A 3,055-nucleotide genomic window follows, 5' to 3' on the forward strand; every position below is an offset into this window, starting at 1 on the left:
GCCAATGCCAAGCTCCTGAGGTGGCATCTCCAGCTTCAGCATTACGACGTGGAGGTGGTCCACGTGAAGGGGAGTGCCAACGATGCTCTGTCCTGGAGAGAGGGGGCCCGAACTTCCCCAGGCCGCTGGCTAAAGTGGCCCTGTGACGAAGTGGGACTGTTCTTAATGTTTCCTCTGAATAGTGTGGGGGTGCCTCAGTTTCCCCTAGGCAGTTCTTAAGTATCTAGGTGGTGGGGTAAGGGTGTATGATCATTGCAGTGCCCTAGAGGGCATGTGTGTGCAGGAGTCTGGACACAGAGAATGGCCGACACCCTGTTTCCTGGCAACTGATGGCCTGGGCCCTTCCCCCCCTGCAAGGTGAGAGCTGAAGGGTTGGAGAACAAAGGAATCAGGTGACCTCCTGGCCCGGGAAAGGAACAAAGCCCAGAGGAGGAGGGGCTGGAGGGGTTTTTCAGTTTGGGGCTGGCTGGGACATGGAGTGAAGTGCAGACGTGGTTGTCTGGCTCACTGCCCCCCAGAATGGACCCAGCTGAGGGGTCCCGTTCTCTGCACCTGCAAGCTCTGTTTTAGACCATGTTCCTGTCGTCTAATAAACCTTCTGTTTTACTGGCTGGCTGAGAGTCACGTCTGACTGCGAAGTTGGGGTGCAGGACCCTCTGGCTTCCCCAGGAGCACCGCCTGAGCGGACTCGCTGTGGGAAGCGCACGGAGAGGCAGAGGATGCTGAATGCTCCGAGGTCAGACCCAGGAAGGTGGAAGCTGTGTGAGCTGTGTGTCCTGAAGACAGGCTGCTCACAGAAAGGCGACTACCCCAGAGTCCTGACTGACTTCATGGGGAGCAGTTCCAGAGCATCGCCCAGGAACTCCGTGACAACTGGTGGCAGCGGTGGGATCTACTGCACCCCGTGGATGGCGCTTCCTGCAGTAAGTGACTGGGGAGCAGTAACACGAAGGGGGATTGCCGAGGACCAGGCCTGCTGAAGGCTCAGAGAGGAGCGGTTTCGGGGGGCGGTTAACCCCTGGGAGTGTGTGACCAGCGAGAAGTACTGTGCAGTAATGGGGTCCCCCTGGGGACTGCAGTGAGCAGTCTCAGGGGCGGAGGAGTCTGCAGCTCGACCCTGGCAAAGAGGTGGTGACCTTGAGAAGGGCTGGCACACTAGGGGTTCTCCCTGGAAACCGTGGGGAGCTGAGAACACACGGGCCTGTGAGTCCACAACAACTTGGGAGGAGCGGAGTGATGGCCTGTCACCGTCTCCTTAAGAAGGACATTGTAACCCTGTGCAGAAAGAGAGGGTTGAGCATTGGAAAGTTCACCAAAGCAGAGTTAATCGTGCAGCTGGAGGAGGATGACCGCTCTAAGGAACAGATTCCTGACCCCAACTGGGGCTATAGCAGGATCTGGGAGCAGCTGAAGTGGGAGCCAGGCATCGCCAAGACTCCTGTCCCCGACCAGACGAGGGTCTTCATGATCGGGTTCCCCATCGGGGGATCAAGACGGACGGGATTGCAGCTGAGTCTGAGAGAGCAAGAGGACCGTGGGAGACAGCGAGAGCCCGAGAAAGAGCTGCAGAAGCAGCAGCAGCATGAACTGGCGGTGGTGGGGCGGAGAGGCCTAGGGGACCTCCCCGGGGTGAGTGGGGATAGATCCCGGGGGGCCAGTTCCGCAGGGAACCTCGAGACTAAATTGCTGCCCCTGGTTAAGGAGGGGGGGGGTGTGGATGCCCACCTCACTGCCTTTGAGCAGGCTGGCGATTTGAACCAAGGGGACCCTGCGGAAAAGCCCCGGTGTCTAGCTCCCTTGCTGGGTCCCAAGGCCATAGACTCCGTCAGCCAGGTGGTTGGGGATGTGGACAGGCTCCCACTCCTGACCCCAACCTATATGTCTGTGTGGAGTTTCCTGGGGCCAGGCCCCCCGGACCTCCAGTGGGAGTAGAAGGTGATGGTCAATGGGGAGACATTCTTGGGGTGGCCAAAGGGCATGGGCTGCATAAACCTTCCCACATGCGGCCTGCGAGTGCTATCGACCACCCCTGATCTAAGGGAGGGCGTGAAACTGGAAGGGCCTGGTGTAACTCCTACCAAGGAATGGGAGAGATGCTGGGGCATCCATGGGAACGTTGGTGGCTTCGAACTTCCCCAGGTCACCGGCTAAAGTGACCCCGCTCAGTTCGATCTCGAAGGGGGGAGAGATGTGACGAAGTGGGACTGTTCTTAATGTTTCCTCTGAATAGTGTGGGGGTGCCTCAGTTTCCCCTAGGCAGTTCTTAAGTATCTAGGTGGTGGGGTAAGGGTGTATGATCATTGCAGTGCCCTAGAGGGCATGTGTGTGCAGGAGTCTGGACACAGAGAATGGCCGACACCCTGTTTCCTGGCAACTGATGGCCTGGGCCCTTCCCCCCCTGCAAGGTGAGAGCTGAAGGGTTGGAGAACAAAGGAATCAGGTGACCTCCTGGCCCGGGAAAGGAACAAAGCCCAGAGGAGGAGGGGCTGGAGGGGTTTTTCAGTTTGGGGCTGGCTGGGACATGGAGTGAAGTGCAGACGTGGTTGTCTGGCTCACTGCCCCCCAGAATGGACCCAGCTGAGGGGTCCCGTTCTCTGCACCTGCAAGCTCTGTTTTAGACCATGTTCCTGTCGTCTAATAAACCTTCTGTTTTACTGGCTGGCTGAGAGTCACGTCTGACTGCGAAGTTGGGGTGCAGGACCCTCTGGCTTCCCCAGGAGCACCGCCTGAGCGGACTCGCTGTGGGAAGCGCACGGAGAGGCAGAGGATGCTGAATGCTCCGAGGTCAGACCCAGGAAGGTGGAAGCTGTGCGAGCTGTGTGTCCTGAAGACAGGCTGCTCACAGAAAGGCGACTACCCCAGAGTCCTGACTGACTTCATGGGGAGCAGTTCCAGAGCATCGCCCAGGAACTCCGTGACAGGCCCCACTCAGTTCGGTCTCGGAGGGGGAGAGATGTGACGAAGTGGGGTTTTATTCATCTTGTTATGTTGCATGTGAGTCTTACTGTCCTAGACTAATACGGTGTGTGCCTCAGTTTTCCGGGTGGTGATGGGG

The sequence above is a fragment of the Caretta caretta genome, chromosome 10 (assembly GCF_965140235.1).
Source record: "Caretta caretta isolate rCarCar2 chromosome 10, rCarCar1.hap1, whole genome shotgun sequence".
NCBI classification, from domain to species: Eukaryota; Metazoa; Chordata; order Testudines; family Cheloniidae; genus Caretta; species Caretta caretta.